We start from the raw sequence: 22,451 nt of genomic DNA on the forward strand, positions 1-22,451 counted from the left end.
TGGTGACATTCATAAGTCTTACTTTAGATATTTTGTCTCTATGTCATATATCTCTTTTATGGTATCTCTCTCATGGTGTCAAGGTCATGTAACGGCCTATTTTGGTTTCCCCACTATGCCTGGGATGATTGTTGCAATATGATTGGTTGTCATATGTAAACTTTTGATGTATCCCCACTTGGTTGGGTGGATGAGTCAATGTTTGTATATCCTCACTTAGTTGAGAGATGGATGTATGTATGAGTCTTTGGTGATAGGAAGGTCTTTTATGATGTATAGAGTCATGTTCTTCTTGAAGAACATCTTTTGTAGATCTTGCCTACAGTCAGGAAGAGCATGAACAGCACACTTCAGCGGTACAGAGAATCAACATGTACTCAGAGGGAGCATGGACAGATTGGTACACCTTGGCATATACAAAGGGGGAGATTATTCAGAGATTTCAGCAGGTACTCAGGGGGAGTATGGACAGTGGAATGATTCAGCAAAGGAAGAGAATATCTTGGTCCACCCTTTGCCCTTGATGTCAAAGGGGGAGAGTGATTTGGTGTTGTTGCCATCAAGTCCAAAGGGGGAGATTGTTGGCATTATGATGCATGTATTGTACTTGATGGCAACCCTCTCATAGAAGAATATCTCACTTATGTATAACTGGATGAATCTTCAGAAGAGATATCAGATGTGACTAATGGAGGACAACTCAAAGGAATCAGATGATAGTTCTAAGTGTGACAAGTTAGCTTTGCCATCAAGTCCAAAGGGGGAGATTGTTGGCATTATGAGACAAGTGTTGTCCTTGATGGCAAACCACACTGATGAGAAATCTTAGTGCAGAAGGACAGCAGCAAGGAATTGATGATCAGACTATAAGAAGAAGAGAAAGTTCATACACGCAGGTTCGTTAAGCCCAAGTCGCGTGTACACGCAGGTTGGCTACAGTAAAAGTGCGTGTATGAGAAAACGTACCTTTGGTCCATGACGGTTAGTTCTTGGAAGTTGTGCCTATGGTTTTGGACCTTGGTGTCTCGACGGACGTGTTGATCCCTAGTTTTGAAGTTGATGGTATTGGATTTCTATGGTTGTGGCCCTTGGTATTGAACAAGGCCTAAAGCTATATAAGGAGAAGGAAATCATTAGGCAAGTGGATCTGAAATGTCTTGAATATCTGATAAAGCATTAGATCCAATATGCAGGGTTATGGGTTGATGATGCATTGCTTGATCTGAGCTAAGGAGAGATCTCATCGGTTGATGGAGAACTAGATCTAAGGAGAGATCGGGATCAAATGGTTTGAAATGAACTATCTTTATGATGCTTACTCTAGATCTACATACTGACGCATGTATTGTTCTATAAGTGTTATGAGTATGACTGATGTCTGGTACAGCTGCAAGTTATGAGAAATTATTTTTAGATCTGTACGCGGGTTGTCTTTGGTAAAAGCGCGTATACACGCGGGTTTGATTCATCGAAGTAGCGTATACATTGTAAAGCTTGATATTTGAAGTTGCAGATGGATCTGATGGTTATTACAGAGTTCTGTGTCTGCTCTGTGTTCTGGTGACTGTTGTTAACAGGGTTTCAGTGATTCAGAGTTTGATGATTGTTTTGAGCTTCAATGATAGTTATGGGTCCAGTATGAAAATTGGATGAAAAGTGGCCTTACAGATTATGTGTTGTGCTTCAGTGTATCCAGTCTGAAAATTGATGAAACGTGGTACCTGGAGGAGAGAAGATTGTAGGCAAGCACCTACGTACTAGTATCTAAGCTAGTACAAAAGCTAAAGGAGATCTTTGGAGCATTGTAGCAGGTAGCAGCCTGCGTACTAGTAAATGGATCGGCTAGTACAAGAGCAAAGGGGGTTGTAGCTCCCGTACTGGCATAAGACTACACCAGTACAAATATTGTAAAAGGATTTTCTTATTAAGAAGAAGATTGAGATGACTTGCAGCAGGTGGTTTTCACCCACATTGTGTTTCCACCTTATATCTTTGTGTTCATGTGTGTGGCTCTTGTGTGATGTTCTGTTCTGTTATTCTGCACCTGTTTACTGTTAATATGCTTAATAATGATCTGATGCATTCACTGAAGATTAAGCTAACTGAATTATAAGATCTCTGGATATACGCGAGTTTCATTACACACAGTAGCGTGTACACGCGGGTTCACTAAAGTGAAGTAGCGTATATGTTTCTGAGTATGAAATTGAAAAAGTTTGATTGATCTGATAATACTGATTCACCCCCCCCTCTCAGTATTATTTCCAACAAAGGGTACAGTAACAATAAATCATCCCTCTGTAAACTGATGTAATTAAAGATAACCAAGGAAACGATCATCAATCTGGGAGCTAGACAATAGATGTCAATACTCACTACAGTCTCAGATCGTTCTGCACACCAAAGCAATGATAATACAAATAACAGGAAATGGAACAACAACTAAGAAATGGAACAACAACTAGTCTTCTAAACAAGATTGAACAGCAAAACCTTAGTCTACGAAAATAAATGCAGCAATTGTATCCTACAGGAATCAGATAACAATCTTCACTCTAAAGATAAATTGGACAACAAACAGAAATAGAATGGAAACTAATCAGACATGAAGTATAGAACAGCAACTAGAGTCAAATATCAATGTACAATGAACCAAGATAAATAACACACATGGTATGCTTAATATTAAGAGAAACAGTAATCTGACTTCGATACAACAGGTATCAATCTTAGTTATAAAGAGCAATGATTGTAATTCATAATGGAACAACAATGTCAGTTGAACAACAATCACGATTAAGTGTAAACCATAGATGAATACAGTAATACCAACTTATGAATGTTACAACACAGTTACTCTGTAATTGAACAACAACAGCATTCTGTAAGGAACAACAATGTTATATCAATGGTTAAAGGAATAGAAATGCATTACAAGTCAGAATGAACAACATAGCATTCCTGTCACAGAGAACAATGTTACTCGGTTGAGCATAAACAAAATATAACAGAGTTGTGATGTAAAATAGCAAACACATCATATTGGCGAACAGAGCTAATAATGAAAACCACACACGAATTAGAGATAATGGTACAGGAGCAAGTGTTCCACCAGGGCCGGGCCCTTAGCCTTTAGGGACACATCGCTTGAGATTGCTCCAGAACCAAAGATGGAACGACAACCAGATTTATATTAAAACATCAACTCAGAGTTACAGTGGATCACTTCTCAACGAGAGTCGATGATCAAAGTTTTAAATACAAAGGAGAATTACATAAAAAATAACAACAGGTCGTCCCCTGGGCTAGCAGTGCTACCCCTTCTTATAACAACCGAGCGGAGATATCAATGATGCAAAAATAGTTAAGATAGCTATCCCTCATGATCAAAGGATCTTGAGGGATTCACCAGACTATTAATTCCCAGTTATCCATTTGTTCTCTTCCGCCGATTTGATATCTCCTTTTCCCTTTCTGGGCTGATACGCTCCAATTTGGATCGTCTTATTTGCATGCGGTTTCCTGCCAAAGGGACAACAGTTAACTTTGTCCTATCTTTTCCTTTGGGACGGAAATCTTTCGTTCTCTCCTTTTTCTGCATAAGAAAATGGAAATTAGTAGTTGTTTTGCGTTGCATATAAATCCCATAGATTTTGTCATAATTTCTTATTATCTATCTAGTTCATGATGCAAAGAGGTTATGAATTTTAAAGAAAAGATGACAAAGTAAACAATAAAAACATACCTTCTTCAGTACTCCACACCATAAACCTTCATTTTCATGACCACCATTCCTAAACCTTGTGTCGTCAGTCAAATTCCATCTCCAAAATAATTACACTCATTTTGTGTCATTTATGTGGGATACATCAAGGCCCTCCTGCGATGAGTCGCTTCTTGTCAACATCAGCTCATTATCCAAGAAGTTGACTTAGAAATACCCTTCCAGTACCTTGAGGCTTGTATACATCAATGGAAAGTTTCTCTTTTCTGGTGATAGGTTGACATCAATGGCCTTCGACTGAAAAACTTTGTATGGTGTTTGACATCAAATCATCCATTCACACCATGCAGCATGTACTGTAGTACATTGAGGATCATTATCATTATCGGTGATTTCTCTCGCGTCTATTAACGAGTCACATCATTGGCTGGTAATCAAACATTGTCTTCCCATGTTCGATTTCAGATCACATATTCACATGGTTAGACTCATACTTCAGCGAACAATTGAACGAGATAGAAGACCTCGGATCTAGTTTCATCCATCCGGGCTGCGATTTCATGAGTACTAAATCATATGTACAATGACTTTTCATTGATGGTCATTCTGATCATGGGTCTATATCTGTAGATGAATGTCTCTATACATGTAATGAAAGTTTATATGCTAAGCATGGGTATGCCTTCACTCAACAATTCATGAAAAAAAATAAAAAAAATCATGATATATGTATTGTAATTGATGTAGGTCACCTTCCACTTCGAAACCTCGTCATCACATCGTAAAGCATTTCATTCGACTTTAACAATTTTCAACTTCATGCTTTAGGGGGCAGCTGTTACAGATCCAATTGGGCACATCACTCCCATCATCACTCATCAAACCCTAATTTCAATTGCTACATGCCCTAAACAAGTCACCCTTTTGAATGCCTCCTTCCCAGATAGTTTCATGACTTGAAGAGATCCTGAAATGACCTCTAAAGGGACCAGCACAGGTTGGCCGATGTAAGGGTGCATTGCAGAGTAGTTGAGTCCATGTCGGGGTGCTCTATAGAGCACTTAGGCCCTCTTTCACCTGTGCTGGGTGAGATTGAGTGAAATTCACATATGGTTTGGGGAATATTCTTATCTCTTGGAGTCATCTAGAAGTTTCCCTCACTTATTAACTCCTATGAGCTCGAAAATGGATGAGGAATGAGTTAAGACGCATCTTATCCACCCATCCCTCCCTCCATGGAACTAAATCTATGTATAGAAGGCCATTCAATACCCCCATTTATGACATAACCTCCTTCATCCTCCTATAAATTGAACACTCATCTAAGTGATCAAGGGCTGGACTATGATGAATTGTAAGGAGATAATGTTGCTATGAGAATTGACTTTGAGACAAGTGTTTTTATGCTACAAGTTTGTCATGCTTTTGATGTGATGTGGATGGGATCCAAGCTGGAGGAGTGACCTTGAATTAGACTTGATGGTTGTAATTCCTTCTTCTATTCAATAAAGTATTTGAACCTTTTTCCCATATGGTTATCTTGTTATATGATGCATATATGTGTGAATGTATCTGATTCCATTTACTTGTATTCAATATATCTTTTTCTTTGATCAATTCTTTGTCTTTTGTTGATGTTTACAAGTGCTTCTAAAGCGTGTTGAGTACAGGAAGGAGCATCAGGATCGATACAAGGGAGACAAGAGGAAAGTAGAACTACAAGTAGGTCTTATCATATTCTTTGTCTTACCTATTTCTTATAGGAAAAATCTAAAGTTCTTTAAACTGTTGTTCTAGATATGGCTACTTATCTAGGGAATTAGTATTTATCCGTAGATACCAAATTCTCCAAAACAGAACCAGGAAGTTCTATCCAACATCCAGTGGAATAGTCCACAACAGATGTGGCGGTCATTAAAACCAAGGTAGAGGGAAATATCTATCCACCATGCAACAGAATAGTCCACATCGGATGTGACTGTCGTTATAAGTAGTAAGTGAGAAAGTTATGTCTAGTATCATGCAGGCTATTCCACAAGAATGAGACAACAATGATAACCAATACAACACATTCCCAACAAGGTAAACACTAAAACAATTGAAATAGTTCAACTATCTTAGTATATGTGAAACAAACATGAATTACAAATTCTCAAAGAATAGTCTTACAAAGATCTACAAGTCATGTATGGAAACGCGTTGGTCTGAATAGGCTTTTGTATTAAGAAAAATCACCTAGACACATATTTACATCATACATCACTCACCCTAGTAGGCGGACATTGGAGCCACTCCTTACTCCTCAAAGAACTAACTAAAACTATCTATGCTTTGTGGGAGGAGCCAAGGTGAAAATTCCTTTCTCAAACAATGAGGGAGGTATATATAACCAAGGGTGATGCTTGAACCTTATGAATGTTGGACTACCCTCATGACTTTTCAACTTCCCATGAATTTTCAACTGACATGACTCTTCATATTCATGTGTGTCCATTGGATTTTCACTTTACATTACATTTAATTTACAATAGATATGGCCCATAATAGTGATGTGTCCTTTGAAAACTCATGACATGACTTGACATGACACTGCTAACATGGACTAGCTTGCTAAGGTGGCAATGCCAAGCCGTTGTTGCTGCTCAGTGATATATGTGTTCTTGGATGTGCTCTCTCTTCTCCTCCACATAAATTGATGATGTGCGCATTAAATGATCTTTAGTATTGAGAGGTGGTTGCATGCATGTTCTCTCTTCGCTTCTTCTTGATAAGATTCTTTTTCCATCCAGCTATAAGTTAGTCTTCTAGCATGTTCGATCCTTCATCATCTTCTTCATCGTCTCTCCATGATCTAACAATGTACCTTTTCTTGAAATTCACTCATCATGGGACAAGATCAAATCCAAAACCTCCTAGTCTAATATGATGCATTGTTATCCATGGATTGGGCTCAGGACAAGTGACAAGTTGTGAAAGAGGACCCAATAACTAAACACTGTGTAATTCCAGGTGACAGGGAGGGAGGCTGGTTACTGAGACAGCACAGAGTGCAACTCATGCTTGGCTAAGGAACTCCTGAGAATAGTCTTTATTGCAGAGAAAAATTTCTTAGAGGCTACTGGGAGATAGGATTACGCAGTTGAGCCCATCACTGGCTGCTACAAGGTGGAACCCTGGGAGGTAGACCTGTACAATTTTCAAAGGCAAAGTAGTATTAGGTAGGAGAGTGACACTGGGAGATAGTCCTATGAAGTTATGGGAGGAAAGGAAAGCTTGGGTCTATATGCATTGTGGGGTTCCAACAGGTAGGGAGGAAGCTAGATGACTGGTCTTGTGAAATGCGCAGTTTAGGTTAGGCTTGAAGAAGCTACTACATAATTCTAGGGAGGAAGGCAGTCTACTTAGCTCTAGAATTTGGTAGTGCAACTACCACAGGGGATAGTGGCTGTGCATTGCATAGTTCTATACATCAGGGTTGCATCACTGAGGGCTGAGACTATTCAATTTCTAGTTTAGTCAGGGTTTGGTGAAAGAGAGTTTCCCGGTTGGGAGGATTTTCGGAGAAATGGTTAAGTGTGGGAGGCAAGTGCACTTGTGAGGAACTTTAAATTTTGATCACACACTTAGCATATTTCAATGACATGAAAACATAGACCACTGGAACAACACGACAAAGCATTACCCTTGGTTAGACTATCCAGAACAAAAAGTGACAAGTGTGATGCTTGAGACAGACCCTAGGATAACAGTGATCAAACTTGTGTGATAGTGCTTAAAAATTTGTGTATGAGTATGATCGATGTTTACATAGCTAGGAAAATGGGAAAACATAAATACAAACCTTCAAACTCACTAGAAAAGGACCGTAAGCATGATAAAACACTCCAACATGCCAAAACACGATAGTTGATGAAACAAGCAAAAGGGATGAAAATACTCTGTGGAAGCTCATGAAATGAGCTGAACTGCTTGCAACAATAAAGGGAAAGATCAGTGAAGGTTTTGAAATTTGAGTGTAAGCCAAAATTTTGGAGGGTGTTACATCCACTACAACACTTTGTGACACATTGGTTGAATACAAACTTCTCTGTCTTGGTTCATTTTTTAGTGCAGAGCCTTGGTCCTTTGGGGAGTATTGATTCCTCATGCAGATTATTTTGGCTTCCCCACTTACCCCATGGGTATAAATGGTCTCCTTTTTACCTTCTCAGTTGAACACAACATGAGATTCAACCAAATCACAGTGTTTCGAATTGGGAAGGGTAGTTTAGCTTGCGAGCTTATGATTTTCAGAGTATAGTTTTCCTCTTTGGTGTTGCTCTGCTACCAATAGGCTAATGAGCCTCATAAATGGGTAATTATATGGGATCATTTTACCTCCTAACCTAGTCAAATCAACCATTATCTTATCTTATTGTATGATTTTCTGATTATATTTATGCTTATAGAGTGAGTTGAGTTAGTTATGATGCCATGTGGTCTAACATGTATTTAATGTAGATTATTGATGGATTTCATGGTCAAAGACAAGGATCCAGTGGTCAAATGGAAGCAATAACTCAAAGTAGACAGAGGATAGGACTTATAGGAGGGAATTGCCCTCATTTATTACTCCTCACTTCAAGTTCCCCTTCATTCAGCTCGGAGTACAAGCAGCCAAGTCGTGCACTAAGAAGGCAGCCGAGCAAGTGGAGGATGACTGATAGTTATCTCGAGTTTTGGGAGCCAAGCCTCCCTAATTTTAAGGAAGATGTTGGTAGCTTCAAATGTATAAGTAGAGAGGCCTAAGGCCTTACTACGGTCGGATTTTTTTCTTATGTAAACTCTGCTCAAATTTCGAGCTTATTATTTTGTCACAGTTTTATGCAATCTTGTTATTTTTTGATAATAAAGATGGAATCCTTTTTGAGCTAGCACTAATTTACCTCAGAGGGCTGAAGCTCTTGGGTTAGGTCCCAATCCAAGTAGCCAAGCTTCTCTTTACTTGTATTTGTATGCTTACTTCAGCTTGTAGATTAATTTGCTACCAGATGTATTTCTTTTATAGTTAAGAATAGGTTGCTTTTGATGATTTTGTAGTTTGCTTCCATTTGTGCTTTCTATAGCAGGTTAAGCAATGATCAGAAAAGATTCAAAAGGATAGAAATAGTGCCTTGACCTCTTTTCCTCCCTCTGGGACCATGATTTGAGGAAAAGACCCTCTTGCTGCCCCAAAAACACAAATTTTCCTCATTCATAGGACTTCTAGTGTTTGCAGCTCATTAGTAGGTTAGTAGTCTAGTTTTGCTTGGCTCCAGAGCTCCTTCATCATATTCATTTCCTAATTTGCAATATTATTCTTTCATACTTTCCTTTCCTACAACGTTTCTCAACATTTCCTTTCATAGATCATAGTTTAGATCATTTTCATGAAAAACTCTGTTTTTCCTAAATGCACTCATTTCATTGTTTGCTTGATCTTCTTCTTAACTGTCAGTTCCTTTGCAACAGATATTTTCCAGTAGTAGGCTAGCTTATTAGCAATCACATCCTCCATCTGATCCATGCCCTACAGGTCTCCCAAACCTCACCTCAATTCTGTCCTAGATTCCTACATTTTTCATAGAACTTCTTCCTCTCTCCTTATGCAAACCCAATCATCTTTCTCTCTCCTAGTGATTCATGGTAGACCATAGGCACCCTAAAACCTCCTTCCAACCTTCATCCACCCTTTCCACCCACTCTCACACCCTCAAAATAGCTGAAATTTCTCTCAGTCTCCTCCTGTAGGCTTCCTATTATTTCCCTGTTTTCCTCATGTGGTTTCCCTATGTCCTCCTGTAGTGTTACCGGGAATAGTGTCTATGTAGAACTGCTAATCCCACTAAGGCTGGTAGCTACCTTAGAAACAAACAAACTAAAACTACTTTCGTTTTCCTTTATGAAAGATAGATGAGAGAAGAATAAAGGAGACCAACCTCTGTCTTGTGCTTGGTTCCTTGTTCGATTCCTCTCTCTTCTGATAGTCCTTTGCTACTTGTTTTTGTACCCAGCTTCATAGAATACCTGTAGAATCAAAGCAGCATAACACTATACGCGAACATGGATCTATTATCATAAGAAATATAGGATAAGATGTATATTAACCACACAAATGCATAAAACATCAATCATACAAGTGTATGGAGGAAAACTTGAATAGTTTTATTGATAATCAAGAAAGAGCCAAGAGAATTACAACCAAATGTTCTGACCTAGCATCATCCTCTCAGCAAGTAAGCCCTTCTTCACCTCATGAAAAGCTTAGATCACCCAACACTATGATGTTGTCTCAAGAAACCAACAGCAATTCCTTACAAGATGCAAAATTCCATCCTCTGGATCTCTGGGATGAGGGATCCATATATAGATGTCTGCAAGGGAGATGAGTCAGCTTGAGATTTGATTAGTGTCTTCCATTTGATTGTTCTTGATTCCACTTGGATATTGATGATCTCTTACTCATCCCTGGTCAAATTTAGAAAGGCAAGTGTCACAGGAGAAGTTTCTGGAAGATTCCATGCTTCTCCACCTTGCAGATTGACCATGCCATTTGTCTCTTCTCACCCATCGCACCCCATAGAAGGGATTTTTGAAATGAAATGCACCTATTGTGTGTATTTAGGTGGGATGCAACGCACTTTGCCTATGGAGTAGGTGAAATGGTCCAGTTTTGACCAGTTATGAGTAGTTTTTCATGGAGAACTTCTGGGAGATGCTGTAATCAGTTGACCTTGTGCTTTTAGGGGTTGGAACAACACCTTTAGGGACTTAGGAGCCCTTGGTTTATGGACATTTATGCTTGGGGTTGCAGTGCCCAAAAATGTCTATAACACTTTCCCCCTAAAGCATGAGGTCGTTAATCTTTTGATTTCGGGTGAAATGCTTTATCATGAGGATCCAAAGTTCTTTCAAGCTGGAAGGAGACCTGTAATAAGATACAATACAATACATTATATTCATAATATTTTCATGATCTAGCTGAGGCGGGCATTCCCATGCTCAGCTTTTATAAATTCATTTTTCATGTACATGAGATAGACAATCGTCTGAGTGTACACTGATGATTCTGGTAGAGCCATCATCCCTTAGATTGGATGATTATCTGTGCAGCAATGATGTACATTTGATGTCTTTATTTTCCTGAATATATATCGCAGCCCGGATGGATGAAACTAGATCTGGGGTCTTCAATCTCATTCGATATTCACTCAAAGTACAAGTCGATCCATATGAGAGATGTTTTGGAGTCGAACATGGAAAGACATCGCCTAATTACCAACCAATGATGTAAGTTGTTAACAGGCACGAGAGGAATCACTGATAATGATAATGATCCTCAAGGTACTGTAGTACAATTCACGTGGTGTGAATAAGGGACTTGGCGTCGAACACCACGTAAAATCTTTCGGTTAAAGGCCATTGATGTAAACCTGTCGCCGGAAGTGAGAAACTTGCCATTGAGGCATGCAAGCTTCAAAATACTGAAAGGGTTGTTCCTAGATCGACTTCTTGGATAATGAGTTGATGTCGACAAGAAGCGATCCGTCATAGGAGGGCCTTAATGAATCCCACATCAATGACACGGAACGGAGCAAATGATTTTAATGGAGGTGAAAATGATATGGTGATATATGGTTTAGGGTGGCGGTCATGAAAGAATGGAGCGAAAATGTATTATAGTGGGTGAGACACAGGTGAATTCTCTGAGCGACTTCTCTTGAACATATCGGCGACACTCACATGATGGATTGGTAGCATTAACCCCAAATGTAGATGGTGTGATGGAACCATGGTGATATGACCAGGGAATGGAACAACCCAACCCGACTAGGATGTGGAGTGAAAGTGTCATGTTCAAGAACGACTTGCTACCAACAAAGTTTCTTCAAGTTTTCTTCCCAATTTTTCCCCAATCATTGTTGCCCAGTACCTCTTTATTTTTTTCAAGCTTGAGGAGGATAACATATGCTTGTTCTATAATTTTCCCTTCGGGAAAACCCATCGCTATGTTTTAACGAGCCTAGCGATAGTGAAACTCGTTCTTGTCTGTTATGGACAAGTTTGTTGCTATTAGGTTTTAACGAGTTTAACGACAAAGATAACTCGGTCCTTTTCAATTTTAGAGAGTATGAAAAAGAACGTAAAGAAAACTCCAAAATCCTTTTTCGTCATCTAATCCCTCAAGTCCGAAAAAGTATAAAATAATACAGAAGGGATGAATTTTCGGTACTTTTAACAAGCCGAACAAAACAAGCGCTCGATCTTTTTGTGTAATAATCCCTCAGGTCCAAAAAGATTAAAATCTAAAGGAGGGATAGCACTTCCGGTCACTTTAACGAGTTGTAGAGGCCAATGGATCGGTAATCTTTTCATATTTTACGAGTCAGTTGAAAAGAGCTTAAAGGAGACTCGTCTTTGAGGAACGAGTGATAAATTCGGGTAGCAGCTGATTCCATGTAAGGTTTGGAATTTTCCAATCATGACAGTGTTATAAGGATGGCTAACAAGATCACTCTTCGCAGTTGTTCCTCAAAAGGGGTAAACAATCAAGTGGAGGTGAATGATCGGCCAATACAGAGTGGAGGTGATGATGAGAACACGACCAAGGCTTCAAAGGCTGAAGTACTACATTCACGATGGTTATTTACCAGAAATTGGTTCATTTTTTATTTTAAAATGAGCTTAAACGCTGGTGGAAACACTTGCTCATTGCTTATGTTTATTTTTTAACGAGCATGAAGTCCACGTTAAAACTGCTCGATCCAGTCGTATAATAAGGATGTCTCATCTAAGATGCCATTTTTGTGGAGCTTGCACCTTACAAAGCTTTGCTCCGGATCCTTTCTTTATGCAAGTTAGGAAACGACTAATCCTACGAGTTTAAAGGGTTAGAGGACCTACAAATTTAAAAAATAAATAGTCGCTCTTCACTTGCATGCCAAAAGGTTTGCATGCCCCCAGGTATAGAGAAAAATTTCCAGGCTACCAAGAAAGTTTCATCCGCGTAGCGGATAAAATTCTTTCTCGGCGATGCCTATTGAAATAGGAAAAGGGGAGTGGTGTCACCCGGCATAACCTTAACGAAGGTATCTTATTCCAGTCTATTCCCATTTTCCTGTAAGGATGGGTTCACCAGATTAGTCATATATCCTTCGCGGAAATCAACCCTATACCCAAGGTTCTCTTGCCGAAGTAGACCAGGGTGCATGCCCCCTGGGTTTCAGTCATGTCCCCCGAATCACTCACGCTCATCAGGTGGATGGACTGGGGATTGATGAGACATTCCTTGCATGAAAAGACCATTCAGGGATGGTATATGACTATTTGCTATGCGTGAACCGGGGAATGAAAGCTGGTCTACGAGCTTGACCACTCTTCCTTCGTGCGGAAAACACATTACTCTAAAGAGTGAGGGGACAATGGATCCCATGCAATAAATATAGTCTCGTCCAAGGAGTAGATTATAATCCAGGGGTCCTTGGACTACCACTATGTTCATGTGAATGGTTTTCCCTCTCAATGTAATGGCCACATTTGGAAGGATCCATAATGGTCGGCTGGTTCCTTTGTCAAAGCCTGTTAGATTTCTCATTTCAGGCAAAAGCGATGGCGAACCAAGCACTTTCCAAGCAGTTGTGGAAAGGATACTCACAGAAGCCCCTTCATCTATGATGGTACTGGCCATGACCATTATATATATTTGAGAAATGATTCAGAATGGTACACTAGCCGATAAATGGGGTCTGCCTAGTAGATTCCAGTCAAAGGAAACAACCAGGTTGCTTGGAGGTGGGACCGAATAGATGGCTGGGTATGACTCTGACGAACTTCCTTCCTGCGGTAAAGGAACGGGTAAACTGCCCCCATGTTCATTGGAGTCTGTGCTTACGAAAAGAATTTGGAAGGTGTCATCTTTGTTCTCTTCGCTGACTATATCATCTGAAGATGGAGCCTCTGAAGGCAAGACCGGGTCAACTGCCACCTCGACCTTTTGAATTTCGTCTGGTATGGATTCAGATGGTTTTTCTTCAATGATAGATACTTCGGCTGACCACAAGGGCGTGTCAGTTGGATTTTCAACTAGTGACGGACTCAGCAATAGTTTCTTATATCCAGGAGGAAGCCATAACGGTGAAACCGGACGGTCGTCCAAACTCTTTTAGCCTCGTCTAAGAAGGGACAATGGTGTACGGCGTGATCGCCTTAACACAGTTTACAAGGAAATTTACATTTTCCTTTTTGTCCAGGGGCTTCACTTTCACTAGTTGATGGTGTATTTTCAACATGATCATCAGAGGTTGACGACACCAGGTTGTGCAAACAAGGAGACCAGTCCCTTAAGATCCAAGGGATGCAAGGACAATCTCGATGATAGTGGTCTCCTTTGCAAATGACACATGGTGATTTAGGCCTGGTCAGTGCAGTGTGTGGATTTTCGCTAGACGACGCTTGGTTGCCCCTTTTCGCCTTTGGCTCCTTCTTCTTCTTCTCTTTCTTCTTCTTTTCCTTCTTCTTCTCAGGAACTTGATTTTTGGCTTTACCAGCTTCATCAAGTGAAGAGGAAGGAGGAGAGGAAGAATTGGACGAAGTAGAGGGTTGAGGGGTAACTCTGGAATCGTTTAGTTGCTGACTCAATTGTTCAGGAATTGCGGTGTTCTGAATGACGGAGGTTGAGAAGAGCCATACGGGCAAGCCAATTGTCAATCTTGGAAGCGACAATGTGGCAATATGGGGTGCACCAACATCTCCCCAAGAGGAGAAGGGACTAGGATTTCCTCCAAGGGGAACTCCTTGGTTGGTGGACTCCATTTTCCTCAACCTAAGACCAACATAGGAAAGGTGATAATTATTCCGTTTAAAATAAATTTTTAGATGCTTTGACACAACTTGTTTTTTCAATTTTTAAGAGTTGAGAAAAAACAAAAGATGACTCTAGTCACCTTCGATTTTTAATGAGCTTGAAGTGACAAGTGCTCAGATGGACCTTTTCCGCTAAGGAGTCTGAAAAGGAACGAAAGGGACTGCTCTGGAAATCTAGGCAGAGGGATTACCAATCCAATCGCAAAACTGCAGAATAATTTTTACGGTACGGCAATCAATCTTCCTGAATGCTATGTTTAGTGCATTGCGATCGATAGGGCAACTGACACAGCTTCCTATGGATAAAGGATAAAGCCTATTGTGGTCTCCCAAAATATACTCAACGGTACGTGGGAGCACAAGTCCGTACTGGCACTTATCGTCTCAAAGTGGAGGAATCACCCAACCAACAGTGAAAACAACAGTTACCAGGCTTTACGACGCCGGAATATGTCTCTAGCCTAGACTTCTAGATGTTGTGCATTAGGTTCCAAAGCATTTTTAGATTCATTAAATTTATTTTATAGTTGATCTTGTTTAAGAAATTTACCTTTCAGGTTCACCGCGTGATGTAGATGTACAATTCCTAAAATGCAATCTAAGATGATAAATAGTCATTTAATCTTCTTTTTGCAAATGAAAATCCTAGCTACTAAGGAAAGAGAGATGGCATTCTTTCAACAAAGAGCAAAGAGCACACACTATATGCATTGTCCTAAATCAAACCAACAAATAGTCTAAATGAAAATGCACGTGCATGTATTTGTTTTTAGCCTTCTTAATGTGTAAATGATAAAAAGAAAGCTAATGCGCAAATCTGAATTATTTTTCAAAGTGACAATTACTAACAAGCTTCTTTTCACATTAAAATGATGATAATGACAACACTTTGCGATTTGGAATTGAAAACTTGCTTTCTACACTAGAAAAAATACTAATTCAGATCAAATACAATAGTAACAGGGTAATCGACTATCAAGAGCAATCAGACTCTCTTCTATGACTGAAAACGACACTCGCGACACTTTCAAATCAAGAAACGACAATACAATTACGCTACTTCTTTGTAAAGGAGAACTAAAAATGACTCAAAAAATACATAAAAACATTTACAGTTCTTTGCACAATGGAGGCGGAATAACAGCAAGGAAAGGGGTTTCAAATAGAGATGTACTGACTATAGGCAGCAAAACTCCTGAATAGATCTGAAAAGAGTGAACACAGAAACAAAAATTTAGGAACAAAGCCTTGTCTGATCAGCGCACTTGTAACACAGTGAAACTGAAATGGAACGCACCTACTACACTCGGGAAGTGCGCTGCATTTGAAGTTCACAGAACAGATAGTGCGCTGGACCAGGGACAAGACTTTGATTGGATTCCGGGTCATAGTTTGTAGTTAAATTCAGGGATTTTGGCCAGGCAAGTGGTAATCAGTAAATCAATCACAGGGGTAGATCTAAGGAGGTTACTAGAGCCACCACAAGGGCAATTAGAGAGCTTGTAAATCAATTGTTTAATTCATAAACAAAACCCGGAGATTGACTAAAGCAACGTTGATCTACTTTGCACTTGCATAGCAAATGCAGTTTGAAGGCTAGCTGGCTTGACTTCAAGCTCCGTCTGTAAGTTTATAAAGTAAACAAATGTAGATGAACAAACAATCTACTCGCTCCCCAGCGGAGTCACCATTTTGTTACCGGGAATAGTGTCTATGTAGAACTGCTAATCCCACTAAGGCTGGTAGCTACCTTAGAAACAAACAAACTAAAACTACTTTCGTTTTCCTTTATGAAAGATAGATGAGAGAAGAATAAAGGAGACCAACCTCTGTCTTGCGCTTGGTTCCTTGTTCGATTCCTCTCTCTTCTGATAGTCCTTTGCTACTTGTTTTCGTACCCAGCTTCACAGAATACCTGTAGAATCAAAGCAGCATAACACTATACGAGAACATGGATCTATTATCATAAGCAATATAGGATCAGATGTATATTAACCACACAAATGCATAAAACATCAATCACACAAGTGTATGGAGGAAAACTTGAATAGTTTTATTGATAATCAAGAAAGAGCCAAGAGAATTACAACCAAATGTTCTGACCCAACATCATCCTCTCAGCAAGTAAGCCCTTCTTCACCTCATGAAAAGCTTAGATCACCCAACACTATGATGTTGTCTCAAGAAACCAACAACAATTCCTTACAAGATGCAAAATTCCAGCCTCTGGATCTCTGGGATGAGGGATCCATATATAGATTTCTGCAAGGGAGATGAGTTAGCTTGAGATTTGATTAGTGTCTTCCCTCTGATATTTCTTGATTCCACTTGGAGATTGGTGATCTCTTACTCATCCCTGGTCGAATTCAGAAAGGCAAGTGTCACAGGAGAAGTTTCTGGAAGATTCCATGCTTCTCCACCTTGCGGATTGACCCTGCCATTTGTCCCTTCTCGCCCATCGCACCCCATAGAAGGGATTTTTGAAATGTAACACACCTACTGTGTGTATTTAGGTGGGATGCAACGCACTTTGCCTATGGACCAGGTGAAATGGTCCAGTTTTGACCAGTTCTGAGTAGTTTTTCATGGAGAACTTCTGGGAGATGTTGTAATCAATTGACCTTGTTCTTTTAGGGGTTGGAACAACACCTTTAGGGACTTAGGAGCCCTTGGTTTATGGACATTTATGCTTGGGGTTACAGTGCCCAAAAATGTCTATAACATGTAGTTTTTCCTGTAGGCTTTCTTTTGAAGTCCGAGTGTGGGAAAATCCTCTAGAAGTCCACCCAAGACCTCCTAGGACCAATCCACACCATCCTACATCCTCCCAAGCTCCAAAACTACCCTCCAACGCCACCTGTTCACTATCACACTCACACACAATAAATTAGATGCATGTCAAATCCACATAAAAGCACAAAAATCCAAAAATATGTTTTTTTCTTATTTACTTCCAAAAATAGCATGGGTAGATGTTATTTGTTTTCTTCAGTAGGTAATGGCATTGCTTTCATGGTTTTCATAGTGTTTTTGGAAAAAGTAGAATTAGCTCATTAATTAGGGTTTGCTAGGTCTTGCTTTACATTCCAATCTTTTTCCTTTCTGCAATTAGAATAGCTTCTATAGAGTAATATTTCTTTCTTTCAACACACATAGAGCTTCTTCTAGAATCTATAGAAGTTGGCTTGAGCTCCTAGTAGTCTTGCACTGGTTGGCCAAGTGACAACCTGCAGTAAGAACTAGTACTTGTGGATACAACACCGACGCTTCCAAGTTTGTTACGAACTACCAGGTTGATAAAAGTAAAGTTGGAAGCCCAAGAGTTGCAGCATTCTTGTTGCAATACTGGCACTCACCACTTTCTGGCACCATTGTTGGGGAAGCATCAGAGTATTCTGTGATTACTGCTTTCTTCTATTTCCTATTGCAACATTCTGCTAATAATGTATTTCGGAGAACGTAGACTAGTTATTTCTTTTTTTGCATTTCTTTGCTTTCCTCTCCAATTCTGCAAATTTCATTTCAGAAAAAGTAGACTAGTCATTTCTCTTCTTTCAGTTCTGCATTTCCTTGCCTTCCTTTTAAATTCTGCAAATTTCCATTTAGCAAGTTCATTTCAGCTAGTTGCAATTTATTTTGTTCAAACACAGTTTCAGTTTCTATAGGTATTATCAGTGTGGGGAAAAAGGAAAAAATCAACCAAAAAAGATTTCCTTTCATGCCTCGTAGGAATAGAGATAACTCAGGAAAATTTTTGCCCAACACCCCCACTGCTTCACATAGCCAACCTTCTCTCTTCTTCGATGGCTGTGATTAAGAAGAATCCTTAGGTGAATAGCTAGACATATTTGAAGAACCTATGGGGGAGGAAGAAGAAGAAAGCATTCCTCTGGATCCAATGGCTGAAAACAGAAATGCTAGGGGGAATGGAGAGAGAATAGAGGGTACCTTTCCCATTTGGGAGACCAATGGGGACACTAAAATGAAGAATATAAGCCCTTCAACCCTACCTCACTTCCATGGCCTAACTACAGAAGATCTTGACACCTTCTTGTTTGAGTTTGTTGTCATCTGTTGAACTTATGACTATTCAGAAGATGAGAAAAAGTTGAAACTGTTCCCTTCTACCCTCAAGGATGCAACATTGAACTGGTTCATGGGATTACCTGGCAATAGCATCATAACTTGGGCTTAGATGCAGCAGGCATTTAACAACAAGTATCGAGACTATTGTAGGTCAAAAGATACTAAAGAAGAAATCTTCCGAATGACCATGGGAAGTGATGAGTCCCTAGAAGACTATGAAGAGAGGTTATAGCTCAATTACAAAAGGGCCGGGTGTACACTTGACCCCGAGTCTCCGAAGTTGGTCGAGGGGAATCTAAGAAGACCCTTTAGACACCCTCCATCTACTGGCCGAGGGAGACATTTACCAACTATCCTATGAGGACATAAAGACTGTTTTTAGAAACCATTCTATGGCAGCCAGAAAGAAAGGTAGGGGGAGTCAACCCATAGCCAGTACCTCTTCCTCCAATTCATCCATTAAAGGTGAAATTGGAACCATGTTGGTAGAATTCAAGAGTGAGATGATGTAGACTCTTGCCATGCAAATGGATACCTTACATATCAAAAGAAAACAAGAGTAGGAAGAGAGGGCTTTGGCCATTTTTTGTCCTAGATGCACTGGGAGGCATACTAGGAATGAATGCCCATTAAACTCTATAGAGGTTTCTTCAATATGTGAAGAAGATCATTCTACAAATAAGTGCCCTTCCTTGCTTAGACTTAAAGCTATACACCAAGGGGCTGAAGGAGTCACTGAACAGATCTATTACATAAACCAAAGGAAGCTGCATGGACCTAGACCATACCAGCAAGAGATGCAAGGGACATCTTAGGCATACTACAACCCCAACCAAGTCACCTCCATACCTTCTTGGGGTCCCCCTGCCCATTCTAGTCCATGCCTCCTCCTTGGTCCTTCACATCTCAATATCATGCCCAACCAACCACCCATTCATTTCAATCCTATGCTCAGCCACAACCTTAGTGGAATGCCCCTCATCAGGGGTGGAGGCCCCAATACAAATCTCTTCTCGCTCTTTTGCCTCCACCACCTACCCAACCACAATCATTACCTTCTGCTCCACCAAGGCAACCCCAAATGCATACCCAGCCAAATCCGAACCTGAACAATAGACAAGCTTAGCAAGTGTATAGTTGGGAACCATCATGCCCAACTTATGCTGTGGAGATTCAAGAAATTAACCTGCGATCCGAGAAAGTTCTCCTAGATAACCAGCCTTCGCTTAGGGAGGTTGACGAAGATAAAGAGGAAAGTGAACCTAAAGCAAATCCACCCTTTCCTAAGAGACTATCCATGACAACCCAACCTACCCCAGAAGAGACTAAACTCTTGGGAGAATTGAAACAATTATGTGTGAAGATACCACTTCTCCAAGCCATAAGAGATGTGCCTATCTACAACAGGTTGATTAAAGAGAAGAAATTTAAGCATCCAAGAAGGCGCAAGAGAGATGCCCCAACTATCAATGTCATAGGACAACTGTCCGGCCTGATGTTGGGGCAGATAATCTGTCCAAAGTATATGGACCCTGGAAGCCCAGTAGTTGATGTCCACATCAATGGCACAATGGTCCCACATACCCTGATTGATCTAGGAGCTACCATTAATGTGATGACAAAGGACACAATGCTCAAACGTAACCTCCAGGGCTCCTTGAGGAAGACCACGATAGTGTTGCAGCTAGCAGACCGCTCCACAGTGACCCCTGAGGGGATTGTGGAAGATATGATGGTCTCCATTGATTCTTGGGAGTACCCTGCTGATTTCTTAGTTCTCCAGCCAAAGGCAAAGCTCACTGGGTATCCTCTCATTCTGGGAAGACCCTGGTTGGCTATAGCCGATGCCTACATTAGCTGTCGAGTTGGGAGCATGACCATAAATAACGGGCACATGTCCAAGCAGTTAACCCTATATCCTCTTTCACAACCCCTGCTAGGACATGATCTACCTCTTTGGTTGGAAGAGGAGGATGAGGATGAAGTTTATTCTGCACCACTTTTAGAAATCGCCATGGGAGGAAAACTGCAAGATGAGGATGATATGATTGAAAATTTGATTCAAAATCCACCTCCCAGTGTATCACCATTAGAAGACATAGTAAGAGAAACCCAAAACAACCCCTCAACTAATCTCTGTGTGGACGACTCCACTTCTCTCTGTGTTAAAAATATAGAGTTTGGTCTAGAAAGAACATTGAAAATCAATCCATCCCTATCTACTTCCCAGGAGAAAGAGCTATGCAGCATATTGAGAAAACATCTAGATGCCTTCACCTGGAGTTATAAGGAGATGAAGGGAGTTCACCCTTCTGTATGTACTCATCATATATACATCAAGGAAGATTGCAAGCCAATCAGGCAGCCTCAAAGGAGGATGAACCCAACACTTAAAGATATTGTTAAGGAAGAACTACAGAAATTGATTGATGCAGGATTCATCTATCCCATCTCTGATAGTGAATGGGTCTCCCCTTTGGTGCTAGTGCCAAAGAAAAATGGTAAGTGGAGAATGTTGGTCACTTTAATTGCTTATTGAATTAAACAACAAAGTGCAACATTAATCGTCAACCCAGGGAAGTCTTGTTATTTCAAAGGCAATTGCGTACTGTATGTACTTTAATTTTAAAAGTAATAGAAGTTATAGTATAAGCAAATCACGCCTTAAGTTAACAAACTGAAGCTTCACCCTGCATTACAGCAATTACACTATGTTGTAGATGGCTATCAGAAAAGCGCTTAATTTGAATAAAGAAATGAAGAAAATCAATTTGCAAAAGAAAATAGTGGCTGTGCTGTAACAGAGAGTCAGGACCCTATTCCCCGGAGCAAGAATCTCCAGCACCTGCCCCTGATTAATTCAGCCTTGCCAATTCACACTGTAACTAATCACCGATGAAACACTCATATAACAATAATCAGAAACAGAGTTTCAGCAAAGGTATTATAAATAATGTTTAGCAAGCAGTATTGTTAACAAGGCAAAAAGGCACACTTAACACACTGCAGAAATGTAATGGGTGAATCTTGTGATGAAGGTGGGCCCTGTCCTTCTCAAAATATTCCCTAGGAAACGAGAACTAGAAAAAGATGCTTGGGGGGCATGTACCTCATTCTGCACCATTGCACTGGGGGCATGCACATTTCCAACAAGCAGAGTCCTTCCTGGTTCAAGCTTGTGTCCCGATGATAGTTTTGATCTTGTGGCGACCTCGTTAAAAAATGAAACAATGTGTCCCAAGGATAGTTTTGATCTTGTGGTGACCTCGTTAAAAAACGAAACAAGGTGGTTGAGCATAGTTCCTGATCTTGTTTCAAGCTCATTAAAAAGTGAAACAAGGGTTATGAGGATAGTTCTTTTACTGTGTCAACCTCATTAAAAAATGAAACAACTCCTCCTTTTCCAAATCGAGTCTTTGATTAAGATCTCGTAAAATATAAGTCGAGTCTTTCATAGATCTCGAGAGTGAACCTTCATTCCATCCACTTTGTCGAATGCAATGAAGCTTGGGGGGCATGTACCTCGTTTTGCGTCATTATGTTGGGGGCATGCCAACTTATAACAAGCATAGTTTTTCGTTTCAAGCTTGTGTAAACATGAAACAAAATCCAAGCAAAGTTCTCCATGGTTCAAGCTTGTGTAAAAATGAACCCATACCTGATTTACACCTCGTGATTGCCATTGTTATCCACTAAATTCTGCTAGATGAGTCTTGGTTGTTTCATTCCATCACCACCATCTCTTTGGCCGATCATATGC

Source organism: Pinus tabuliformis, chromosome 3_1 (assembly GCF_031772625.1).
Source record: "Pinus tabuliformis cultivar Carrire ecotype Pingquan chromosome 3_1, CPIR1, whole genome shotgun sequence".
NCBI classification, from domain to species: Eukaryota; Viridiplantae; Streptophyta; class Pinopsida; order Pinales; family Pinaceae; genus Pinus; species Pinus tabuliformis.